The sequence below is a fragment of the Oncorhynchus nerka genome, linkage group LG28 (genome assembly GCF_034236695.1).
Source record: "Oncorhynchus nerka isolate Pitt River linkage group LG28, Oner_Uvic_2.0, whole genome shotgun sequence".
In the NCBI taxonomy this organism is placed as follows: Eukaryota; Metazoa; Chordata; class Actinopteri; order Salmoniformes; family Salmonidae; genus Oncorhynchus; species Oncorhynchus nerka.
Window position 1 is genome coordinate 61,889,818 of NC_088423.1, and position 27,391 is coordinate 61,917,208.

The window sequence follows — 27,391 nt, forward strand, 5'->3', positions numbered from 1 at the left end:
GATCATAGGAGTCCAGTGAGTGGCTTCAGGTAGGAAAAACTATATTTACACGAGACAAGACAAAACACACGTCCAACTGCTACTCCATCTTGTTAATGTATTTTAATTGAAGAGGTTAATGTATATTTAAGTTATATTTATTTTAAGTTATTCATTAATGTTAAGAGAATTTTCCATTCAAGAGTTTTACCATTAAAATTAAATTTAGACTGTAAAAGATGGCCTTTAGCACATTTCTTATAGAAGGTATCAGTCTTGCATCAAATAGTGAATTCCACTGTATGCAGAATGTTGCATGCATGTCGGCACAGTGTTATATTTTTACAGCTCACTGTCAGTAAATATCGTACAGTAAATATTGGACTACAAGAGAGTTGCAAGCCTGCAAAGGTAGAGTTATTTAAAGCTTTGAATCGGTCGATTGGGTTCTGGAGGTGTGTGGTTACAGCAATTGCGCAGGGTTGGTGTGGCCTGTTGTGGTGGGGCCCAAAATCCCTGGCGGTGCCCCTGCATTGACCCACACCCCTCCATTTGTTTTGTACACTGCTGCTACTTGCTGTTTATTATCTATGCATAGTCACTTCACCCCTACCTACATGTACAAATGACCTCTAAACTATACCCCAGCACACTGACTCGATACCGGTACCCCCTGTATATAGCTTCATTATTGTTATGTTATTGTGTTACTTTTTATTATTTTCTACTTTTGTTTATTTGGTAAATATTTTATAATATAATATAATATATAATATATAGCCATCTGACATTTCAAAAATGCATGCCAGTGTTGGAGGATGCCACCGGCACATTTCTATCTGGCCTAAGCTTCTCTTCCTTTATATAGGCAATATTTATTTTTATTAAAATGTTAATATCATTCAGTAGACACCTAAGCCTATAGGCCTATGCATGCAATGCCCTGATACATGTAGTGCTCAAATCTCGTGACAGCTGAATAGTGAGGCAGACAATAATAGTTTTAGGAAAGTAGCCTTAAACACATTAACAAATAGACTATAAAGTTTTGCATATGCTACACATCGAAACACAAGGAATAGTGTTTTTATCATTTTACTTTAAAGCAAAAGTGACCCTTTTGAAAGCTAGCTATTTATTACACTGAAAACAAAAAAAGATCCCTGTTTGACGCCCACCTCGGTTCAGCTAGTAATGCCTGATGTGCTGAGCCAGGTCTGATCTGGCCAGCTGGCTAATGTTTTGGAGAACATAGACCAATAGCTAACCTAGCTACACTGCTAGTTTGCTAACCACAGTCTGCCAACACAATATGAAAACATCGGAGAAAATGAAACATAAATATACGAGACCGTTTCAGACGCTGGTAAAAGTCTAATATATGTAACTAGTCAAGAACATCCAACCGTAGCAGTGGGGCAAAGGTAGGGACGTGGTCGAGTATATCGCTAACGTTAGCTAGTTTGGCCAAATGCCTTGTTTGGGTTTGTTGTCAACGCTTGAGTTGGACAAACGCTGGCTTGTTAGTTTATTGGGAGACGGATAGCTACAGATTGTAACACCAATATAATGTGATTTAACCAAATATTACTGGTAGTTACAGGCCTGGCTGTACAAAACGTCGTCAAGAGAGTTTTCAACGGACAACTTTAACTTGCTATTGGCGATACTATCTTTGTCCTCCACCAGTATAATGAACCACATTTGTTGGGTTAAATCACATTATCTGGTTTTACAATCTGGAGCTAGGAGACGGGTAGTTTAACTCGATTTTTAACTTTCATGACAGCCTGTTTTCGTTGTTTCTCTGTGTTTCAGTTTAACTGCCAGAACCCACACCACCAGTTGTTTGGTCATTAACGTTATGTTGTAATTCTGTAAAACGAACAGATTTAAATGATTAATGTCACCAATGGCAACATTGTCATCAGCTCCTCATGGCTGTTAACAAATGACAAACTGCAGTGATTAGGTAACTAATAATTAAAAACCCATTTTAGCTAGTTAGCTACAAACATGGTTCTGTCATCAATAGTTGGATTTCATCATGCTATGGTAAGGTAAAGGTGTAGACTACAAGCTAGATGCCCCTTTAGACTACAAGCTGGCCACACACACTTTCATATGGCCTTTGCGAAGACCCTTTGGTGACTGAGACCAACAAACACCAGTGTGAAGGAGGAAGGTCTGATCTTTGAGATGACTGTCTACCCAAAGAATTCAGTGCGGATCTTATCTGCCCGGGAGCGTGGTGCCCGCAGCCTTGGCTCCCAGCGCCTCCTGCAGCAGCTTGTTGAGGAGAAGACCCGGAGGATGAAATGGCAGAGTCAGGTAAGGAGCATCCTTCCTGAGGAATGGATAGAAATCGTGCAATGTATCAAGTCTAACTGAGATGAGTGGTGACTTTTTATGTGCTCTTTTTATTTTATTTTCCACAGAAAGTGGAGTTGCCGGACAGCCCTCGTTCTACCTTCCTGTTGGCTTTTAGCCCGGACAGGTCAGAATGACATCCTATAAAAAAATGTTTGGAGGAGGTAGAAAGACACCAAGACTGGAAGATTGTATGGTAACTGTTAACGTTTTCCTTTCATATAGGACCTTAATGGCCTCCACACATGTCAACCACAACATTTATGTCACAGTGGTTAAGACAGGGAAGTGTGTTCACTCTCTGGTTGGCCATCGCCGCACTCCTTGGTGTCTGACCTTTCACCCTACCATCCCTGGTTTGGTGGCTTCGGGATGTCTGGATGGAGAGGTTCGCATCTGGGACCTGCATGTGAGTGGCTGTCATCTTCTTATGCAAAGGAACGCCAGGGACGACATGTGCAAACATAGACTTAATTAGATGATGACTCCGTCTTCTCCTCTCTGACCTGGAAACCGAAGTGGTTGAGGACAGTGTCAGTTAATTAGTAGGTGAACGGAGGACATATGCTCACTTCCTTGATGCACAAGAGTATTCCACTCAGTGGCTAGCGCTGAAGTGTTTTAAAATCCGCCACACCCACTTTGAATCAGCTGTTTTCTCGAAGGAGAAAAGCATGCACACATTTAATAAGAATACAGCACTTATTTCATCTATAAAATGTCTTCCACAACTAGCTATATAAAGTGATATGTTTTATCACTTAACACATTTATTTTGGGATTCCACCCCTGTAAATGTCATTTGCCTTATGGAGCGGAGTCTCATTTCATAGAAGCTCATTTGTTTCCTCGCCTCTGCTCCTCGATTATCTTTGAACTTTTTCAAAAGCAGGACAGAGGATTTTAAGAGTTGAGCAAAACCAATTGAGATTCTCCCTTTTTATCTGTCCCATTATGGCATTTGTAAGAGCACTGGCAGCGCCATCTCCATTTTGAAGTCGTCAATTTTCTTTGTGTTTTACCGCCACCTGCAGTGCCAAGAGTACTGAACCAAATCTGGTCATTAATTTATTGTGGCCACAAGATGGCAGTGATACAGCTTAAAGCCATTTACAAACCAGGTAACCCAATTTGAAGAAGAAGCCAATGCTCTGATCATTGGCTGATTCCTCTCAACCCATATGGATCCCCACCCGGTTGACTACTTTTAAATTGTGAAAGCCCTTTATAGCATAGCACAGTATGAGTCATAATACCGTAAAACCTAGAGGTCAAACAGGGAAATGGTTCCAATAGTTTTTTCACCATTTCATTTTTCCTATAGGGGATTTTAGAAACACTTAAACTAAGGGATGTGTTTCGTTTAGGCGTACGCTGGCGTGACGTTTTGATAACCGTGTAAACCTCTCTAGGACAAAGTGACTTATCAATATATTCACCTGTATTTATCCCCCAAAATGTAATGCTAATTAACTGCTAATGTGGCTATTATACAGAACCACAAATGCCATGACGATCTGGTCTAAACTGCCGAAACGAGGCAAAGGTAAGAATCTCTGGATTAGCTATCTAATGTTAGCTAAATGTTAAATCTAGACTTGGTTTCCTCTATTGTAATTACTCCTCGTTCACCCCAGCTACCAAACTAACCCTGATTCAGATGACCATCCTAGCCATGCTAGATTACGGAGACATAATTTATAGGTCGGCAGGTAAGGGAGCTCTCGAGCGGCTGGATGTTCTTTACTATTCGGCCATCAGATTTGCCGCCATTGATCCTTATAGGACACGTCACTGCACTCTATACTCATCTGTAAACTGGTCATCTCTGTATACCTGTCGCAAGACCCACTAATTGATGCTAGGGATGCACCGATACGACATTTTTGGCCATACCGATATCCAATATTTTCCTTGCCAAAAAAAACGATACTGATATTTGACATTTTAGCTGCCTTTTAAACATTCTAGTACAGTTAAATAGTTACACACACACACATATGGACACAGTGGTCTAAGGCACTACATCTCAGTGCAAGAGGCGTCACTACAGTCCCTGGTTCGAATCTAGGCTGTATCACATCCGGCCGTGATTGGAAGTCCCATAGGGCAGCGCACAATTGGCCCAGCGTCCGGGTTTGGCCGGGGTTAGGCCGTCATTGTAAATAAGAATTTGTTCTTAACTGACTTGCATTGTTAAATAAAGGTTACACACACCACACCAACCAAAAAGTTATTTTGTTGTCATTTACTTATGTCCCCATTACCAGCAAAGCATAATCAAAACCTATTTCTATCACTTACTTGCTGTGCAGTTTCGTTGTTCATTTGTTCAGCCGTTTCATTCTCAACAAGGATTTCATCATACATGTCAAGCAGTGAAGTTTCAGCTCTGTCTGTTTATGGCCGCTTTTACTCTGTGAGCACTGTCACTGTGTCCGTTTCCATGCTGTGTATGTCAAATTTCACGTAAACCCTGTTTCTTGTCTGCATCGAAGTAGTGGTCCTTGTACCTAGCATCGGGCATGGTGGCGACACAGTAAAGAGGCTCAGAGAGAATACCACAGAATCGCTTGTTCACAGTCTCGAGTACGGCAGTTTTGTTGAGCAGGCGTTTCAATGCCATGACAGAGGATTTAACGTCAGCTGTAGACGCAGTTGATTAGCTTATTTATCGAGTCAGTTATTCGAATTGCACTAGGAGTGTGTTCATGTTTCAAACATGTTCTCAAATGCCATTGAAATGGCAAGAGCGGTATGAGAACCAGCACATTCTTGAGCATCCAATACGGCTTTCCTCAGTACGAAATCCTCATTGTCCTACTGTGCTATCAGACTCAGCATGCTAATGGGGCTGACACCGCTGGTCCAAATGTCAGTCTTGACGCCTATAGCAAGTAGCACAATGAATTCCATTATCTTGGCATTAATGGATTTTGCCTTTGAGTTGTCTCTCTCTAGTTGATGCTTATTTATAAAACCCTCTTAGACCTCACTCCCCCCTGAGATATGTACTGCAGCCCTCATCCTCAACATACAACATCCGTTCTGCCAGTCACATTCTGTTAAAGGTCCCCAAAGCACACACATCCATGGGTCACTCCTCTTTTCAGTTCGCTGCAGCTAGCGACTGGAACGAGCTGCAACAAACATTCAAACTGGACAGTTTTATCTCAATCTCTTCATTCAAAGACTCAATCATGAACACTCTTACTGACAGTTGTGGCTGCTTTGCGTGATGTATTGTCTCTACCTTCTTGCCCTTTGTGCTGTTGTCTGTGCCCAATAATGTTTGTACCATGTTTGTGCTGCTACCATGTTGTTGTCATGTTGTGTTGCTACTATGCTGTGTGTCATGTGTTGCTGCCTTGCTATGTTGTTGTCTTAGGTCTCTTTTTATGTAGTGTTCTCTTGTCGTGATGTGTGTTTTAGACTATGTTTAAAAAGAAAATGTAATCCCAGCCCCTGTCCCCGCAGGAGACCTTTTGGTGTTCCGTCATTGTAAATAAGAATTTGTTCTTAACTAACTTGCCTACCAGGTTAAATAACTTGTAATGAATAAATTGGCAACATTTCTTTAAATTGACAATTCTGAGAACTGTCTTGTGCAAGTTTTAAGTTATCATAATACCTGTTAGCAAAGGTTTCAGCTAGAGATAATCTGCAGGAGCTTGCAGGGATTTGTTGTTTTGCATGATGTCTACAGTGCCTTGCAAAAGTATTCATCCCCCTTGGCGTTTTTCCTATTTTGTTGCATTACAACCTGTAATTTAAATGGATTTTTATTTGGATTTCATGTAATGGACATAAACAAATTAGTCAATTGGTGAAGCCAAAAAAATAAATACTTGTTTCAAAAAATTCTAAAAAAATATAAAACGGAAAAGTGATGCGTGCATATATATTCACCCCCTTTGCTATGAAGCCCCTAAATAGGTGGTGCGACAAAATTACCGTCAGAAGTCACATAATTAGTTAGATTGCACAGGTGGACTTTATTTAAGTGTCGCATGATCTCAGTATATAGACACCTGTTCTGAAAGGCCCCAGAGTCTGCAACACCACTAAGCAAAGGGCACCACCAGGCAAGCGGCACCATGAAGACCAAGGAAATCTCCAAACGGGTCAGGGACAAAGTTGTGGAGAAGTACAGATCAGAGTTGGGTTATAAAAAAACATCAAACTTTGAACATCTCACAGAGCACCATTAAATCCTTTATTAAAAAATTGAAAGAATATGGCACCACAACAAACCTGCCAAGAGAGGGCCGCCCACCAAAACTCACGGACCAGGCAAGGAGGGCACTAATCAGAGGGGCAACAAAGAGACCAAAGATAACCCTGAAGGAGCTGTAAAGCTCCACAGCGGAGATTGGAGTATCTGTCCATAGGACCACTTTAAGCCGTACACTCGACAGAGCTGGGCTTTGTGGAATAGTGGCCAGAAAAAAGCCATTGCTTAAAGAAAAAAATAAGCAAACATGTTTGGTGTTCGCCAAAAGGCATGTGGGAGACTCCACAAACATATAGAAGGTACTTTGGTTAGTTGAGACTAAAACATAGCTTTTTGTCCATCAAGGAAAACGCTATGTCTGGTGGAAGCCCATCACCCCGAGAACACCATCCAGTGAAGCATGGTGGTGGCAGCATCATGCTGTGGGGATGTTTTTCCATCGGCAGGGACTGGGAAAACTAGTAACAATTGAAAGAATGATGGGTTGCGCTAAATACAGGGAAATTCTTAAGAGAAACCTGTTTCAGTCTTCCAGAGATTTGAGCCTGGGATGGAGGTTCACCTTCCAGCAGGACAATGACCCTAAGCATACTGCTAAAGCATCACTCGGTTGGTTTAAGGGGAAACATTTAAATGTCTTGGAATGGCCCAGACCTCAATCCAATTGAGAATCTGTGGTGTGACTTAAGATTGCTGTACACCAGCGGAACCCATCCAACTTGAAGGAGCTGGAGCAGTTTTTCCTCAAGAATGGGCAAAAATCCCAGTGGCTAGATGTGCCAAGCTTATAGAGACATACCCCAAGAGACTTGCAGCTGTAATTGCTGCAAAAGGTGGCTCTACAAAGTATTGAGGGGGGGTGAATAGTTATGCACGCTCAAGTTTACAGTTTTTTTGTGTTATTCCTTGTTTGTTTCACAAGAAATAATATTTTGCGTCTTAAAAGTGGTAGGCATGTTGTGTAAATCAAATGATACAACGCCCCCCCCCCCCCCCCCCAACAGTCCCTCCTATTGAAGAATAGCTTCCTAATGTTCAACTTACATAAACTTGGAAATTACTTTTAAATGGACAATGATAATAATTAATGAATAAAAAATAAATAAATAAAAATGTACAAACAATGATAACAAAACATTCACCGTGACGTTTACAAACTCAGAGACTTATCACACCATACACAATTTTATTTCCATCTCTCATCACACAACAAAATGACATTCTAGATGAATCTGCTGTCTTGTTCCATGTCAGCTGGAGCACTTTTTGTTTCTCCACTCTCTCCTTCTGGTTCCTAAGAGAGTGACAGCATAAGGCTTGGAAAGCAACAAAAAAGACACCAAACATAACAGTATTAACTTCTTGACGCACCCATCCCGTTAGCGGGATCATTTTCATCAACACCCGCTGAATTGCAGCGTGCCAAATTCAAATTAAATTACTAAACATATTTAATTTTCATGAAATCACAAGTGCAATATAGCAAAACACAGCGTAGCTTGTTCTTAATCCACCTGGCGTGTCAGATTTCAACACAGCTTTTCGGCGAAAGCATGACAAGCGTTTATGTAAGAACATCTCTCTCAGTAGACAAAATATTACAAACACCTAGCAGCCAAGTAGATTGGTCATGAAAGTCAGAAAAGCAATAGATTAAATCACTTACCTTTGATCTTCGGATGTTTTCACTCAAGAGACTCCCAGTTACACAAATGTTCCTTTTGTTCCATAAAGATTATTTTTATATCCAAAATCCACAGGCCACAACATCACAGACGAACATTCCAAATAGTATCCGTAATGTCCACAGAAACATGTCAAACTTATTTTATAATCAATCCTCAGGTTGTTTTTAAAATATATAATTGGTAATATATCAACCGGGACTGTCGCTTTTTCAATAGGAGAGGGAGAGATCTGTTACGCAAGCAAAACTCATGCGAACACCCAGCTATCTGACGTGATGTTATCTTTCTCGCTCATTTTTAAAAATAAAAGCCTGAAACTATGTCTGAAGACTGTTGACAACTTGAGGAAGCGATAGGAAAAGGAATCTGGTTCATATCCCTTTAAATGGAGTGAAGGCAGGCTATGGAACATGGAGCTTTCAAAATAGAAGCCACTTCCTGGTTTGATTTTCCTGCAATATCAGTTCTGTTATACTCACAGACAATATTTTGACAGTTTTGGAAACTTTAGAGTGTTTTCTACCCTAATCTGACAATTATATGCATATTCTAGTTTCTGGGTCTGAGAAATGGGCAGTTTCAAATGGGTACGTTTTTTAGCCAAAAACCCCTACACTCAAGAAGTTAACAATGTGATAAGCTATGCATAATTATATATGCATGAAAACCAAAGTCTGAGACCATGACAATTCCCACTTTCTCTTCACCTGACTCTATGCCTCCAGGATACTTTTCTGCTGGGTTCCACAAAGATGAAAGCCCTAAAAAGCCTCCTCATGCTTTCGCCCAGTCTTCCCCTTTCGGCCCCAGGTTCCGAGAGGGGTTCCCAAGTCATATCATTTTCACTTTGTTCCCCATCTCCTCCATTGACACACCCCTACATCCTCTTAAGGTAACTCAGCACTGTATATGCTTTCACATCAATGATTTCAACATGTTGTTTAGAGTACAATTACCCCAATATCTAACCTCTTTCATATGATGCATTAACCAATAAAGCAGCTAACCCCAACTCAACTATGATGTTTAAAGTAGCTCCCAGACCCAACCCATCTGTATGTCTTACAGTGGAATCTAGTCTCTCTCTTTCGCTCCACTTCCCCTGTCATGTCTTCAAGCTCACCCGTTATGCAGCTTGACCTCACTTCACGTGAGAACAATGCACCCACCAAGGAGAGACATGACGATCTTTACCGCTGCAGCTGCTGTAAGGAGTAGTGTGTGTGTGTGGACCAGACCAACACTGTCCCAAAACCCCCGCCTGGTGCATCTTGATGTACACTCAATCTCCAGAATTCAGCCCGTGCCCTTGTTTATCTCTGCTTTCACCTGAGGATATACATAATGCAACACATTTCCTGACAACATGAACTCTCGTCTTATTTCAAGAGCACTAATTTCTGACATTTTAATAACAGCCTCCTCTGTATTCCCATCGGTCTCCCAGTTACCAATCCATGTGGCACGAGTCCTCATTAATTGATATCCCAACAATGCTAACCCGTGCTTCTACTAACATGGCCCATGCCCATAACCTTCAATTAATCTGTCAAGTGTTCGCCGGATGTTAGAAATGGGGAAAAAGATGAATGAGTCCAACCTAACAAAACTCTGAGTCACAGGTTTCTTGAATGTTTACCATAGTGTCTGAAATGCCACCACTATCTCTTCTCCTCTCACCATGATCTGGGTATGTGTATTGTACAATTAAATCCCCATATTGTGTACAGTTAGCTGTCCTCCCTCTCCTATGAGCTATCTCCTGTAACAATATACAGTCTCTGGGAATGATACACTATCATTACATTAGGAGTAGTGACTAGTGTGTTATGGGTTACCATAACACACTAGTCACTACTCCTAATGCATTTCTAAAGTTATAAACATACTAAAACATTCTCAAATCAATTAGTCAATGTACATCAGTCTCTCCTCTGGAACAATGATCACTCTTATGTTCCACGAAACCTAAAAACATTAACTTGAAAAGGAAAGAGAAAAAGAAGTACATGTTTAATAACTTTGCACCACACATTGATGCGATTTAACTTAAAAATTCTGATTACATGGTAAAACAAAAGAGAACAAAAAAACTTTCATGGTTGTCCCAAGCCTATCATCCAGTGATTTCTCTAACAAACAACCTCCCTGTAGGAGGACACTTAGAGGTAAGGTTTCTGGAGACTCCCTCGGCAAAATACATTTTATCAGCGCCCCCACCTCTCACTGTTCTGTAGCAACTCTCTCTCGCTGTGCCCAAATCATAACTAAAACATTTTATAAATTATCCAAAACAAATTTAGAATGAGAGTCCTTAGTACTTACTTTGTGAAGAGCACAGGGTGCCAGTGGCGAATTTGCCAATCTTGGTGTTCTCTGGCAAATGCCAAACGTCCTGCACGGTGTTGGGCTGTAAGCACAACCGCCACCTGTGGACGTCGGGCCCTCATACTACCCTCATGGAGTCTGTTGGCCTGCTGGAGGTCATTTTGCAGGGCTCTGGCAGTGCTCCTCCTGCTCCTCCTTGCACAAAGGCGGAGGTAGCGGTCCTGCAGCTGAGTTGTTGCCCTCCTAAGGCCTCTTCCATGTCTCCTGATGTACTGGCCTGTCTCCTGGCAGCGCCTCCATGCTCTGGACACTATGCTGACAGACACAGCAAACCTTCTTGCCACAGCTCGCATTGATGTGCCATCCTGAATGAGCTGCACTACCTGAGCCACTTGTGTGGGTTGTAGACTCCGTCTCATGCTACCACTAGAGTGAAAGCACCGCCAGCATTCAAAAGTGACCAAAACATCAGCCAGGAAGCATAGGAACTGAGAAGTCTGTGGTCACCACCTGCAGAACCACTCCTTTATTGGGGGTGTCTTGCTAATTGCCTATAATTTCCACCTGTTGTCTATTCCATTTGCACAATAGCATGTGAAATGTATTGTCAATCAGTGTTACTTCCTAAGTGGACAGTTTGATTTCACAGAAGTGTGATTGACCTGGAGTTACATTGTGTTGTTTAAGTGTTCCCTTTATTTTTTTGAGCAGTGTAGTTAAGTCAGACGTGATCTCATACGTCTTCCTTCACATAGAAACTGTAATCTCTATGAACCACTTATCGATCGAACCGAGGCTATTCACCAATATGTGACATTTCCTCTCCTACTAATCTCAAGACGATTTATTGTTGCTCTTTTGAAAAAGATGCAAATGCTTGTATAACGGCATTTCCTTTGAATGCAGCATGTTCGAGTATCACATTACACTCATTCTTCCAATGTCCGATAGTCCCACGTCTAAAACAGGGAGCTTTCTCTGTACGCTTTGTTTTTTTTGCGACATTTCTTTGTCTTACCTTGGCCACTGAAACTATATTTAGTGATTTTCCCTATGGCCCTGTTAACCCCTCGCACATCCGCGACGTGAGCGGAGTCATATTCCACTCTCAAAATATCCTCTTGAATTAAATCCACTGCCCCTGCAATTACCGTTTTGATCACAGTGTTCAAATCTGCCATTAAAGCAGAAGTGCAAATTTTGTCAACACCCGTTCCCAGTCTTTCTGTGGCAGCGTACTTGTACTCATTCCAGGTTTATCGTGGTGCATTTTCTGTTGATAGAATGCTGACATCAACACGCTGATATATTGAGCTTTTGATTCTGGTTTTATGTCATTGTGCCAAGTCATAATTGCCTCCCTGAAGTCTTTATTTGATTTGAATTCTCTGTCAGCAGGGAAATGTTGCCCAAATTCTTCCCATATTCGAGCCAAATTGGTAGAATGCTGGTGCTCTTCTTTCAGCGCCTCCATGGCTTTATTGAAATCGTCTAGCTCCACATTACAGGGAGAATCGGATCCGTTTGTTCGCTTATCAATAGTTATTATTCCCTAACCTCTCCTGACGGTGTTCAGTGTGTTTTGGATTTTTTCACTCCTGTCTATAATACACCTTCTATTAACTGTTTTCCAAGGTAGCGCTACACACTTCCAAGGTAGCGCTACACACTTCCAAGGTAGCGCTACACACTTCCACCGGATAATAATTAATTGGTCACGGCACTTAATACCCTGTATTAGAATGATACTATAGCGTCTGTGAATGTATTACTGGAGAATACGGATGACTTAATTGCTTTTTCCCATATTGCCTACAATATCCCTATTGTTGATCATCCAAAATTATTCACACTTGTCTTCCTATTTCCACATAATCTGCCATGGTTCACCACCCCAACAGGGCATAAAACAAACCTCTTTTTCACACACACACTCACACTACTAGGGATTTACCCCCTAGGACTTACCCTACAGGTACCAGCCTGTACGAGTTGACCTTCCGGGACTTACCATCTACCATAAAGCTACGACCTGTTGTTACACAATGGGCCTACTGAATTAAACTCTCCCGGTCCATATCCTATAATGTTCAGCCTACGATTTTCATCTCCCCAAGATGTCAAAATGAGTGGAAACGGGTATAGGAACTTGCCTACCTTGTTTGTTGACAGCTCTGCTACATTGATCTGGACTCTATGGTTTGACTACAAATCGTGGTGAACTCTGCTTGCAGCGCCATCTGTTTGGTTCTAATTTTTCAGAGTAAATGACTCACGGACACTAGAGAAGCTTAACCACGTTTAATTCTTCCCAAAGGGTCGACATAGCTGTATTGAGACAAAGACATGTTTCCACCACTACCAGTATATACAGTCGTGGCCAAAAGTTTTGAGAATTACACAAATATTAATTTTCACAAAGCCTGCTGCTTCAGTTTGTATGATTGCAATTTGCATATACTCCAGAATGTTATGAACAGTGATCAGATGAATTGCAATTAATTACAAAGTCCCTCTTTGCCATGCAAATGAACTGAATCCCCCAAAAAACATTTCCACTGCATTTTAGCCCTGCCACAAAAGGACCAGCTGACATCATGTCAGTGATTCTCTTGTTAACACAAGTGTGAGTGTTGATGAGGACAAGGCTGGAGATCATTCTGTCATGCTGATTGAGTTCAAATAACAGACTGGAAGCTTCAAAAGGAGGGTGGTGCTTGGAATCATTGTTCTTCCTCTGTCAAACATGGTTACCTGCAAGGAAACACGTGCTGTCATCATTGCTTTGCACAAAAAGAGATTTACAGGCAAGGATATTGCTGCCAGTAAGATTGCACCTAAATCAACCATTTATCGGATCATCAAGAACTTCAAGGAGAGCGGTTCAATTGTTGTGAAGAAGGCTTTAGGGCACCCAAGAAAGCAAATTCTCAGAGAGCAAATTCAGAGAGCAAATTCTCCCAACCATTCAGGAACAGTTTGGTGAGGAACAATGCCTTTTCCAGCATTTTGGAGCACCTTGCCATAAGGCAAAAGTGATAACTAAGTGGCTCTGGGAACAAAACATTGATATTTTGGTTCCATGGTCAGGAAACTCCCCAGACCTTAATCCCATTGAGAACTTGTGGTCAATCCTCAAGAGGCAGGTGGACAAACAAAAACCCACAAATTCTGACAAACTCCAAGCATTGATTATGCAAGAATGGGCTGCCATCAGTCAGGATGAGGCCCAGAAGTTAATTGATAGCATGCCAGGGCGTATTGCAGAGGTCTTGGAAAAAGAAGGGTCAACACTGCAACTTCCTGTAATTGTAATTGTCAAGAAAAGCCTTTGACACTTATGAAATGCTTGTAATTATACTTCAGTATTCCATAGTAACATCTGACAAAAATATCTAAAGACACTGAAGCAGCAAACTTTGTGGAAATTAATGTTTGTGTCATTCTCAAAACTTTTGGCCACGACTGTATACTCCACTTTAGGCACGCCTCCTCTCCAATCCTGACCTTTTATGGTTTGAAAGGAAGAGGATAATAGGATAATTAACCATAATTTCTCCCTTCAGGGGATCTGACCTGACCTCAACCCCTCCTTCGACTAATCCACAGATGTCCGTCCTCTTCCCCTATAGCAATCCTGTGACGACCTCCCGTCCACCCAACACATTCCAAAGCCATCTGTCTTTCTACAGAGAATCATTAACCTCTGACATAAAAACCAGTCTCTTCCACTCCTTTATTTACTATGCTTATGAGTATAACAATGTTCAAAGTTTACCCCGAATCAAACATATCCAACTACATTTACATTTACATTTAAGTCATTTAGCAGACGCTCTTATCCAGAGCGACTTACAAATTGGTGCATTCACCTTATGACATCCATGACATCCATGACTAGGCTAGGATACAATCTACATGCATAGGCTAGGATACATTCTAGGATACATTCTACATGCATAGGCTAGGATACATTCTACATGCATAGGCTAGGATACATTCTACATGCATAGGCTAGGATACATTCTACATGCATAAGCTAGGATACATTCTACATGCATAAACTAGGATACATTCTACATGCATAAGCTAGGATACATTCTACATGCATAAGCTAGGATACATTCTACATGCATAAGCTAGGATACATTCTACATGCATAAACTAGGATACATTCTACATGCATAACCTAGGATACATTCTACATGCATAAGCTAGGATACATTCTACATGCATAAGCTAGGATACAATCTACATGCATAGGCTAGGATACATTCTAGGATACATTCTACATGCATAGGCTAGGATACATTCTACATGCATAGGCTAGGATACATTCTACATGCATAAGCTAGGATACATTCTACATGCATAAACTAGGATACATTCTACATGCATAAGCTAGGATACATTCTACATGCATAGGCTAGGATACATTCTACATGCATAGGCTAGGATACATTCTACATGCATAGGCTAGGATACATTCTACATGAATAGGCTAGGGTATTCTACATGAATAGGCTAGGGTATTCTACATGAATAGGCTAGGGTATTCTACATGAATAGGCTAGGGTATTCTACATGAATAGGCTAGGGTATTCTACATGAATAGGCTAGGGTATTCTACATGAATAGGCTAGGGTATTCTACATGAATAGGCTAGGGTATTCTACATGAATAGGCTAGGGTATTCTACATGAATAGGCTAGGGTATTCTACATGAATAGGCTAGGGTATTCTCTGAATAGGCATGAATAGGCTAGGGTATTCTACATGAATAGGCTAGGATATTCTACATGAATAGGCTAGGGTATTCTACATGAATAGGCTAGGTATTCTACATGAATAGGCTAGGGTATTCTACATGAATAGGCTAGGGAATAGGCTAGGGTATTCTACATGAATAGGCTAGGGTATTCTACATGAATAGGCTGAATAGGGTATTCTACATGAATAGGCTAGGATATTCTACATGAATAGGCTAGGGTATTCTACATGAATAGGCTAGGGTATTCTACATGAATAGGCTAGGGTATTCTACATGAATAGGCTAGGTATTCTACATGAATAGGCTAGGGTATTCTACATGAATAGGCTAGGTATTCTACATGAATAGGCTAGGGTATTCTACATGAATAGGCTAGGGTATTCTACATGAATAGGCTAGGGTATTCTACATGAATAGGCTAGGGTATTCTACATGAATAGGCTAGGGTATTCTACATGAATAGGCTAGGGTATTCTACATGAATAGGCTAGGGTATTCTACATGAATAGGCTAGGATATTCTACATGAATAGGCTAGGGTATTCTACATGAATAGGCTAGGGTATTCTACATGAATAGGCTAGGATATTCTACATGAATAGGCTAGGATATTCTACATGCAACAGACCAAAGACTGAACACATTTTCATCATTAGCCAAGAGACAGATCAAGCAGGAGAGCAGCAGGGAGAGAGAGTGTAATGCTTCCTGTTCATTTGTATTGTTTATTTCACATTTGTTTATTATGTACTTCACTTGCTTTGGCAATGTTAACATTTTTTCCATGCCAATAAAGCCCTTAAATTGAATTGAGAACAGGCAGGCCAGCAGGAGGGAGAGAGAGAGAGCAGGCAGGCCAGCAGGAGGGAGAGAGAGACAGAGCAGGCAGGCCAGCAGGAGGGAGAGAGAGACAGAGCAGGCAGGCCAGCAGGAGGGAGAGAGAGACAGAGCAGGCAGGCCAGCAGGAGGGAGAGAGAGACAGAGCAGGCAGGCCAGCAGGAGGGAGAGAGAGAGAGAGCAGGCAGGCCAGCAGGAGGGAGAGAGAGAGAGAGCAGGCAGGCCAGCAGGAGGGAGAGAGAGAGAGAGAGAAGGCAGGCCAGCAGGAGGGAGAGAGAGAGAGAGAGCAGGCAGGCCAGCAGGAGGGAGAGAGAGAGAGAGCAGGCAGGCCAGCAGGAGGGAGAGAGAGAGAGAGAGAGCAGGCAGGCCAGCAGGAGGGAGAGAGAGAGAGAGAGCAGGCAGGCCAGCAGGAGGGAGAGAGAGAGAGAGAGCAGGCAGGCCAGCAGGAGGGAGAGAGAGAGAGAGCAGGCAGGCCAGCAGGAGGGAGAGAGAGAGAGAGAGGCAGGCCAGCAGGAGAGAGAGAGAGAGAGCAGGCAGGCCAGCAGGAGGGAGAGAGAGGAGGGGAGGCAGAAGCGTGCTCATATGTTTTGGTAATCTGCATCTCACAATGTCTTGTCTTGCATGCTTTACAAATTCACCAAAGTAGCCTAAAGTTCACCTTCACCCTGTATTTTCATTAAGGCCTTAGTTTGTCAAAGTGACCACCAGCCCAGGGGGTATCTAGCCTTCTCTGTTCCTGCCTCTAACTGGGTATATAATACAAACCAACACAGTGATCCATTCAGCACCGAGACTCACAACAAGAAACTAGTCCAACCAAAACACAGCAGAGAAAGAATGAGGCTTGTCTAAACAAAACACTGGTAATGGAGCCGTCTTTGGGTGTGTTCCACATCTCACCAACTCTGATTGGTGTGCGTGTGTCTTCTGTGTCAAGTTCCACAACACTGGGTGCTTTGTCTCTGGCTTTCAATCATAAGAACTGTCAGGAGTGGAATCAGCCACGTGGGATCACATGGGTACCGAGAGAGAGGGGTCACAAGCGGAGAGAACAAGCTGTGACATTAACTTGTCCTTCACACCACAAGCCAGAGCAGAACTGTCAGTTTGTCAAATGCTCCATTGGTTTGGACCTGAGACATTGGATAGGCGCTGCTTGCTCAACACTGCCTGTTTAACCAAGCTCCAACACAGAGTCTACCTGAAAGCCCCAATCCAACTAAATGGGCAGGAGAGGAACTGCCCCATAGAAGACCTGACACGTGGCCAGTGAACTGAACCACCCTACAACTACCACAGCCAGTCTACCTGTACCAGATAGAAGACCACTACCACAGCCAGTCTACCTATACCAAATAGAAGACCACTACCACAGCCAGTCTACCTATACCAGATAGAAGACCACTACCACAGCCAGTCTAACTGTACCAGATAGAAGACCACTACCACAGCCAGTCTACCTATACCAGATAGAAGACCACTACCACAGCCAGTCTACCTGTACCAGATAGAAGACCACTACCACAGCCAGTCTACCTGTACCAGATAGAAGACCACTACCACAGCCAGTCTACCTATACCAGATAGAAGACCACTACCACAGCCAGTCTACCTATACCAGATAGAAGACCACTACCACAGCCAGTCTACCTGTACCAGATAGAAGACCACTACCACAGCCAGTCTACCTGTACCAGATAGAAGACCACTACCACAGCCAGTCTACCTGTACCAGATAGAAGACCACTACCACAGCCAGTCTACCTATACCAGATAGAAGACCACTACCACAGCCAGTCTACCTATACCAGATAGAAGACCACTACCACAGCCAGTCTACCTGTACCAGATAGAAGACCACTACCACAGCCAGTCTACCTGTACCAGATAGAAGACCACTACCACAGCCAGTCTACCTGTACCAGATAGAAGACCACTACCACAGCCAGTCTACCTATACCAGATAGAAGACCACTACCACAGCCAGTCTACCTATACCAGATAGAAGACCACTACCACAGCCAGTCTACCTATACCAGATAGAAGACCACTACCACAGCCAGTCTACCTATACCAGATAGTGACAGGAGAAATACCTCTCCCAAATGGCACCCTATTCCCAGAGGGCTCTGGTCTAAACAAGTGCACTATATAGGGAATAAGGCTCTGGTCTAAAGTAGTGCACTATATAGGGAATAGGGCTCTGGTCTAAAGTAGTGCACTATATAGGGAATAGGGTTCTGGTCTAAAGTAGTGAACTATATAGGGAATAGGGCTCTGGTCAACAGTAGTGCACTATATAGGGAATAGGGCGCTGGTCAACAGTAGTGCACTATATAGGGAATAGGGCTCTGGTCTAAAGTAGTGCACTATATAGAGAATAGAGCGCCATTTGGGACATGCCCATAACTCTTTGCAGTCTACGTGGCATTGATAAGAGTCTACAGACAGTAGTATCTCGCTAATAACTCACTGCCAATGAGTGATCCTCAGTACAAACACACAGGCCAGACTCGGTACATCTCACAATCCAAACAGAGTGTGACTAGCTGCATTCCTGTTCAAATGTCTGTTGAGCCACATCTCTAGTATACGTTCCCTATAGACTTGAAATCACTGTCCACTTTAATAATGGAACACTAGTCACTTTAATAATGTTTACATATTTTTGCTTAACTCATCTCATGTATATACTGTATTTTAGTCAATGCCACTCTGATATTGCTCGTTCTAATATTTATATATTTCTTAATTACATTATTTTACTTTAGATGTGTGTATTGTTGTGAATTGTTAGATATTACTGCACTGTTGGAGCGAGGAACAGAAGCATTTCGCTACACTCGCAATAACATCTGCTAACCATGTGTATGTGACCAATAACATCTGCTAAACATGTGTATGTGACCAATAACATCTGATTTGATATGGTAGTCTATACCCTACATAGAGATCTGGTCAAAACTAGAGCACTAGGAGAATGGGGTGTCATTTGGGAGAGTCTTCTGTCACTATCAGGTATGGGCTGACTAGCTAATGGTAATTGTAGAGCGATTCAGTTCCCTGTCCATGTGTCAGGTCTTCTATGTGCATTAAATAGGGAATAGGGGAGCCACGTGGACAGACCACACCATCTCTGGAGTCTACTGCTGTCTGTCTGCTATAGCTTCTGCTGGCCATGTCTGACTGGCCCATTTAACCAGAAAGCTTACAAAACACATACACCTGACAGAGCTCACACAGACCCTTAGGCTAAGTAGCCCTCAAAAAGACATTCTGAACTAGAAGTTCTGGTTGTCGATCAAAAACAGCAAGTCACCCCATTGATCTCCTTCCCTACAAGGTCACCCAGCATCGAAGAAAACAGCCTTTACGTCCTTACTAACTGCATAACTCATTAGCTTCATAAACATCTGAGTTAGAACAGGACCGAACATCAAATCAGGGTAAATAAAATAAAACAGTTTTAGTTGAGTGATTATGATTTAACACCATGGTGGTGGTAGCCGTGACAAAAGCAGGTTTAGGAACCTAGATGATGACTCATCAGTCTCCAGCTTACCACCCACCAAGCAGAGGAGCTACACATTACCATGACCGGGGGACTTGGTGATGGAGAAATATTGCCAACTAGAGATCTCTAACTATCTGTGTGTGTGGTGCTGGTATAGGTGACCATGTCCTCTATTGCATCATCACAAGTTTGACTTTTTACCAATCAATTTCCTTTGAACTCTCTTAAAAGTAGTTGGATGATATGACATTCTGGGGTTTTGTGCGTAATATTGACACTACTCTTTTTCTTTTGAACATTGTGTGGCCCATCTGATGCCCAGGGTGGCAGTGAGAGCTGGTTCACTGAGAGCAATGTGGCCATTGCCTCCCTGGCCTTTCACCCTACCGCCCAGCTCCTTCTCATAGCAACAAACAATGAGGTTCACTTCTGGGACTGGAGTAGGAGGGAGCCATTTGCCCTGGTCAAGACTGCCAGCGAGACAGAGAGAGTCAGGTCTGATGAAAAGCTCCACCTTCTCCATCTCCCTGTCATTTCCACAGTGTTCGATTAGTTGACATGTTGAAATTTCTGAAAACCGAGTCAGATATTCTCAAAAAGTATTTAAAGCAAAATGGAGATAATGACACATGTGAATGCTCTGTTGCAGACTGGTGAGGTTTGACCCACTGGGTCATTACCTGTTGACCGCTATAGTGAATCCCTCTAACCAACAGGTGAGACTCTGTCTAATACTTTACGTTATATACTTTACATTAAGTCAGTTACGTCATATCAAGAACATTTTGTTCCCGTTGTGTGCTTTTCAGCAGAGTGATGATGACTCTGAGGTCCCCATGGATAGCATGGAGATGCCCCACTTTCGCCATCGATCCTTCCTACAGTCCCAACCGGTCCGCCGTACTCCCATTCTCCACAACTTCCTGCACATCCTGTCATCGAGGAACTCAGGCTCACAGTCTGAGGAGCAGCATCCTCCTGAACCCGCTGTCAATAGTGCTGCTGACTCTCCTAGTCTTCCCTCTGGACGTTATTCCACCCTGCGGAATCGCGTCCGACCCCCCTACCAGGGTTGTGTGCAACACCTTGGTATGGTTTGCTTCTGCAGTCGGTGCTCTCCCACCCAAGCCCCTTCACCATCTGGAGAGGACCCCTCTGACCCTGAGAGCCTGGAGACCCAGTCCTATGCCTCCACCTTCTCCTCTGCTCGCACTGAGCCCCGGCAGCCCTCTGAGCCTCGCTCCTCACACCGTCCCTCTGCCTTCAGCAGTGTGTACAGCGGTGCTAGAGGACACTCTTCACGCACTCCATCTTCAGGCCACCAGCAGCCAGGCCGGGAGAGTTCTGGGCGACTGGCGGGGGCAGACTGGATGGGTAGCATGCTCAACATGCGGCCTGAGCATAGTGGGGGTGTTGGGGTATCTCCACCCAGGACTAGTGCATCAGCTGTCAGCCTGCTGTCTGTGCGGAGACAGCAGGAGTGCTCCTATCAGTCGCCTGTCTACACCTCTGCCACAGAGGGAGGAAGCTTTCCCCCAGCAGTTATGAGCCCCCACATCAGTGGAAACAGCTCTGTAGATGGACCCAGCACTAGTAGTGGACACCACACTCTTGGGGAGGGAGGGAGCAACAGCCCCACCTCTATCCGTAACGTGCTGCAGTGCAACTTGAATCGCTACTTCATGGAGTATGATCGCATACAGGAAATGGAGCAGTCAGGTGGCGCTGGTGGAGAGGGCAGCCAAGAGCAACAGACATGGGAGATGCCCAATAATAACATAGACTCTGAGCGGCCTGTCACCCCTCATTATCAGCCCCCCCACAGCGGTGATGATGGTTCTGGTCCCTTCCGCGGCCATGTGAACCGCTGCAGGGTCTGCCACAACCTGTTCACGTTTAACCAAGGTACACAGCGCTGGGAGCGCACCGGCCAGACCCCATCACAAGAGGGGAGCACCTCATGGCAGCCCCCAAGCTCCAACCCTGCCTTTCACAACATGAGGCAGACTGTGATACAGGATCCCCAGTCCTCTGACAGGAGACAGTTAGCACAGCCACAGCCCAGTGCTGATGAACCTGGAGGGGACACAGCCTTCCCTCACCGGGGAACCCCTAGCCCGCAGAGAGAACGGGCAGTGGGGTTGGTGTATAATCAGGAGACAGGCCAATGGGAGAGGGTTTACAGACAGTCTGCCAGTCCAAGTCCAGCGGTGAATGTACCACAAGAGGCCTTAAACCAAGAAATGCCTGACGAAAGCCCTGATGACGATTACCTGAGAAGGTGAGAGAATCGGGTGTTAAGGTCTTGTTTATCTATATTTTGTGCAATTTGTTAAATGAAAAACATAATCGATGCATAGCCTTTTCCAATATACTGGAAGTAGCATGATGGCTGAACTCTGACTTTGATGCAGTTATAGATGGCGGTGAGATGCAACATTCGACACATCTTATAAGCTGCCAAGTCTGCCCTACCACAACACCTACACATAACCCCAAGTCACCCCATGCTTGTGACATTAGTGTAATCACACAGGCAAACTTTGCATATCTTGCTTTTTGTGCTTCATTCGAAGTTGATGAAAGGCCTTTTCCAAACTTGTGCAGTCATTAGGGCTATTTTTTGGTCAGGATCTCTGACAAAAGGGGCGGCAGGTTGCCTAGTGGTTAGAGCGTTGGGCCAGTAACTGAAAGGTTGCTGGATTAAATCCCCGAGCTGACAAGGTAAAAAATCTGTCGTTCTGCCCCTGAGTAAGGCAGTTAACCCACTGTTCCCCGGGCGCAGGAGACGTGGATGTCGATTAAGGCAGCTGCACCTCTCTGATTCCGAGGGGTTGGGTTAAATGCGGAAGACACATTTCAGTTGAATACATTCAGTTGGACAACTGACTATGTATCCCCCCTTTCCTATCCCAATTAAAGTATACATTTCATTCAGTTTTGAGACGATGCTCTGCCTCCATGGCTTCCCCTTCTTGCTCATTAGCTGCTTGGCAGATGTGTCTTCTGGAGGGTTTTGCAATGCCTTCCTTGGCAGTTTGCTTTGCCTCGACTGTAGTGGGCCTTACTTGGCCTGACTGTCTGTCAACTGCCCCACTGGCTACAGTCAGTGGAATGATTAGGCTTCGACCTTCCTGACCTTGTCTTCACGACCAATCCAGTCGAAAGAAAATACATGCAGGTATTGATGTATGGTGTTGCAAAGAAAAAAAGCCATCTTTCTGTCCAGTGTACGTGTTCTTTTACCCGTCGTAATCTTTTCTTGTTATTGGTCAGTTTGAGATATGGCTTTTTCTTTGCAACTCTGCCTAGAAGGCCAGCATCCCGGAGTCACCTCTTCACTGTTGACCTTGGGACTGGTGTTTTGCGGGTACTCTTTAATGAAGATGCCAGTTGAGGACATGTGAGGCGTCTGTTTCTCAAACTAAGACACTCTAATGTACTTGTCCTCTTGCTCAGTTGTGCACTGGGGCCTCCCACTCCTCTTTCTATTCTGGTTAGCGCAAGTTTGCGCTGTTCTGTGAAGGGAGTAGTACACAGTGTTGTACGAGATCTTCAATTTCTTGGCAATTTCTCGCATAGAATAGCCTTCTTCTCAGAACAAGAACATTTCTCCGAACAAGAACAGACTGACGAGTTACAGAAGAAAGGTCTTTGTTTCTGGCCATTTTGAGCCTGTAATCAAACCCACAAATGCTGATGCTCCTGATACTCAACTAGTCTAAAGAAGGCCAGTTTTATTGCTTCTTTAATCAGAACAACAGTTTTCAGCTGTGCTAACATAATTGCAAAAGGGTTTTCTAATGATCAATTAGCCTTTTAAAATGATGGTTGCTGATAATGTGCCTTTGTACGCCTATGTAGATTTTCCATGAATTTACTTCTGTTGGATGGCTTTTATGAATAGCATTCAAAAAGCCTACAAAAGAGCTTTCTGTTGGCTGATTCTAATACTTTCCAAGTGGGGAATTCAGACCTCATCTTTCTACATGTTTCCATGTCAGAAATTTCAGAGTTGTATTGAACGCAGAATTTTGGTATGACTCGGCCAGGGATCGAATTCCCAACCTTCCAATCAAAGGGTAGAGACAAGCTCATTTGTGATGGACCTGTGGAAGATGGGCTGTCTCCATGTTACTCCTCAGTGTTCCACTTGGTGGCAGTATGGTACTGACTAGATATTTAGAGATGATTTCCATGACAGCTCTGCCTCTCCTGTGGCAACTACCATTGACAACTTACTAGTTTCTAGAATAGGCATACTTAGACATAGGCTAGCCTATTAGGATTAGTTAGGGAATTAGCATAGGCATTTTGTGTGAATTTTATTCCCACAAAGTAGGAGGATATGATGTGCTTTGCACAACATGTCTGATTGAGCAGTGGCAGCTCAGTACAAAGGTTTGACATCTATTTTACATAGGCTTAGAAGGTAATTTGCCTGACGACTCAAACTGAATTCTTCCGCTGCCCTATTGTTCGCTACATAGTTCAGTCTGAGACTGCCATCAATGAAGTTGTTTGTGCTGACGTCAAAATGAGTGGTGTTGTACAAAACAAAGTCATCAGCGATTGGATAATCTAAAACCAATCCGTGTATCAAAGACAATGACACATTTTCAAAATGCCACTTTACCCACGTGTGTTCTGGCTCTGGCCCAACCCATCAGTTTCTGGGACCAGTCAGATGGTCGAGAATGGATTTTCATTCTACAAATCATCGGGAAGGTACTTGGATCCAGACAGATCCAGGCATAGCATTTGGCAGGAGCAAAGAGTTTGCTTAGCCAGGCAAGAAAGTAATGCCTATTCTGGTAAAAACTGATATGGAAAAAGTTAAATAACCTAATATTTGCATACCATTTTTCTACAGTCATTGAAAACACACACGGTCATAGTTTTTTTTCCCGCTCTCATTTTCCGTCTTGCATCAATCCCAATCCATCCCCTGTGCCCTGGAAGGCTGCAATTAGCCTCTGTTTCAAGGGCAGGGTTGTGAACTTTAACAATGTGAAGTTACCCTTCCTGCCCAACCTCTCATTATCTAGCCTAATGCTGGGGCCTGTTGCATGGAGAGCTCTCCAATAGCCCGAGGGTGCTGCTCTACTTTGTCTGACACAAGGCCAAAGCATTGGGTCTAATCAGTAGGCTGTCAAGAAGTGTCTGGAAAGCAAATGACCAAACTGAAGTTTGGTTCTCCGTTTTGTTCACATCTCTTTTAGATTCCAGTCTCTTTTCATAGACTCACAGCTGCAGGTCACCCTAAATGTAATATGTTCATGGTATTTATTTATTTATGTGATTATACTAATGATATTAGAGCTTCAGGCTACTTTGTGTTGTCTACCCAAGCTGGGCACAATGGCTTGCTCTAAGGGTTCGACGGGTTCTTTCTATTGTGTCCACATTCTGAAGTCACCTCATTTGGGAAAAGCATTGATATAAAAAGGGATTTAACAAAATGGGGCGGCAGGGTAGCCTAGTGGTTAGAGCGTTGGACTAGTAACCGAAAGGTTGCAAGTTCATATCACCGAGCTGACAAGGTACAAATCTGTCGTTCTGCCCCTGAACAGGCAGGGCTTATATTGTATTATTTATTGCAGTAATCGCTTTTTCAAGGAGAGGTGTTGGCTACTGTATTCTAAGACATTTTCTGACTTGTTTTGAGCCCAAATGACTAGAGCAGTTGAGGTATACATTTTGTTTTTAAAGTTCTAATCTAACAATGACATATTTAGGGATTTTTTTTGCTTACCTTAAATCCTCTGAAGTATAAAGGCCACCATCCTCTATAGAAATTGCATTCAAGTCCTGGATCAGTAAAAGACTGGAGCAGTTTAATGGGCTGTTACACAGGGCTGTGACATTTCACATCACTCTCATTTTTTTAACTTGATGTGCTGTCGATAATGAGCAAATGAATATCCCTTAGGAATTTAATGATACTTTTTAATTGACCAAAATGATGGTTTAAAAGACTGCTCCAATGAGCAGGCTGGCGAAGATGTAGATAAATGTGAATCTCAAGGAAGGGAATGCTTTGAGTTATTCCAGTAATTTGGCCATTGTAGTCCTCACAGTAATGAGCACGTTGTTTTGTGACTTTGGGGAAAGGATTAAAGCAGGAGGATGGGAACTGCATGTTCAGTCTCATTAACATGCCAGCCACACTGTAAATGATTCTAAATGGTTTCAATGTTAACTATGTTGGGCTAGCAGGCTGGCCAATCACTTGAAATAGTCTGCACTGCATATGTGCTGTTTTATAACAAGTTTTGAATCAAACAATACATTTTTTAATTTTTTTATTCTAAATCTGAATAAATTATTGCCGCCCTTCCATATTTGGATTAGTAGACTGTCTATTTTGGATTTGCTTTTTGTCTTTGTCTTATGGGTCCCAAAAATGTCAAATTCAAGATTTGAAATTGTCACGTCGTGTCTCTCCTTTGCCACTCACACGTCCCTGAGCTTCTCTATATTCACCTTTAACACCATGCTAACTTCAAAATGTTAGTTTTGTCAGGAACCTGACTCTATTTCAAACGTTTCAGATGAATGGCCTGAATAACATAACCTAAAGCTAATCTTTCCCTGAAACGTCCAGTTTCATCCAAAAATAAGAGCTAGACCGCTGAATGCAAGTCGTGAATTGAAATGGAGCCATTTTTCATGGTCTTTGCGTCATCTGGCAACATTCCTCGTGTGGGAATACTTCAATACTTTTAATTGAGAGCGTTGTCACATGTTTTATTGGCATTATCAAGCATAATAGATTGGGCTGTAGTGCATTGACTCCCATCCTAAATCTAACCTCCAAATCACCTGTCCCTGGACACGGGTGGTTATTTTTAAAATTGAATTTAGTATCTTTTTTGTTTATTTAACCAGGCAAGTCAGTAAAGAACAAATGATTATTTACAATGACGACCTAGGAACAGTGGGTTAACTATTATCAAGAATTAAAAAAGAGCTAGGAGACATTCGTATCCATTGGTCGTCACCCAAAAGGAAGCACCTGATATGTAGGGTCTCTATGGAGTGTTTGTGTTAATTGTGGAGGTATCCATTCTCTTAATTATACCTGTGAAAAGTAGCGAGATAGGAGAGAAACGTTGTTTGGTTGCATCAGTCACAGAAATGGCTCCTTTTTTCCACTGGAAAGCGGTTTAGACTAGTTGGTGATAATGAATATGGAAATGATTTGGGCTGATCATTGAACAACTACATGTACAATAACTTTGTTTGGGGTGTTTTCCTTAGTGGAAATGCACATCTAACCATCCCTTTTGCTCTGTTTCTCTTTCATAGGAGACTTTTGGAGTCATCTATTATGTCGCCGTCTCGGTATGACATATCTGGCTCCCGGGACCATCCCATTTATCCAGATCCTGCCAGGTGAGTCTTGTGGCAAGTGGTCAGGGCTATTGATGATTTACTTGTAATATGTAATTCATGAGAATATTTTTTTAAATCAGCCCAGCATACTAGATTAGCATGTAGCATTCTTTTCAAGAACCAACAATAAATAGCCACTTCAATAAATCAAACACATTGGTTGCTCAAACACAGGGGTGTCAAACATACAGTTGATTTTCCCTCGGGTGGTTTGAGTAAAAATAAGTAAATAAAATTACATGACTAAAACCAAATTGAAACTCTGCAGAAATT

General features: G+C 42.9%; 1 pseudogene; it reads left to right on the forward strand.

Annotated features, from left to right (window-relative positions):
• Window positions 1-1,149: 1,149 nt before the first annotated feature.
• Window positions 1,150-27,391, forward strand: part of LOC115113487 (activating molecule in BECN1-regulated autophagy protein 1-like) — a 172,359-nt pseudogene continuing 146,117 nt past the window's right edge.